Below are 677 nucleotides of genomic sequence, written 5' to 3' on the forward strand. Positions count from 1 at the left end.
CTAGAATTAAGATCTATTCTTCACTTCGATTTTATTACAGTAATGTTCAGTTCCGAAGGGTAGAGAGAGCCGAGAGCCTCTGGTCGTGCCAGAAGGGGGTCACTTCCCTCAAAAAGTTTGGGAATCACTCGCCTACGCAAGCACTGATTCAGATATATTTTTTACGATCTTCTTGCTACCCAAACTCATTGTGATTCCTGTGAGGGAGATTCGTCATTCAAAATCTGAACGTAGAGTGAGTAATATTAATCGGTGTGTAATAACTCAAAGGTAAATAAAAAAATAAAAAAACAGACAAACTCAAAAGCACTCGGTTCCATCAGAGAATTGATGAATAATGAAGTTGCTGGAAATAATAATCTTGCTTGTCTGAAATTCTCATTAGTTCCGAGTAATGCAATGGACAACGTTTGTTCAATATTGTTCAAAACGTGTTTACAAATTTTGCTTCATATATATCATATTAACGACACTACATTCTCACGTAAGGTGATTATATAGACTGACAAGGATATAGATAGATAATGCTTTCCACTTATCCACAAAGTCGACTGATATTTCTACATTGCATAAATTGCATTCAATAACATCTCAACTAAAAACTTCTGTCTTTATACCTGCCGTTTTAGATTATCTTTAACTCCGCTTTGATTTAGATTCATAAGACCCTACACCGT

Source organism: Penaeus monodon, chromosome 33, assembly GCF_015228065.2.
Source record: "Penaeus monodon isolate SGIC_2016 chromosome 33, NSTDA_Pmon_1, whole genome shotgun sequence".
NCBI lineage: Eukaryota > Metazoa > Arthropoda > Malacostraca > Decapoda > Penaeidae > Penaeus > Penaeus monodon.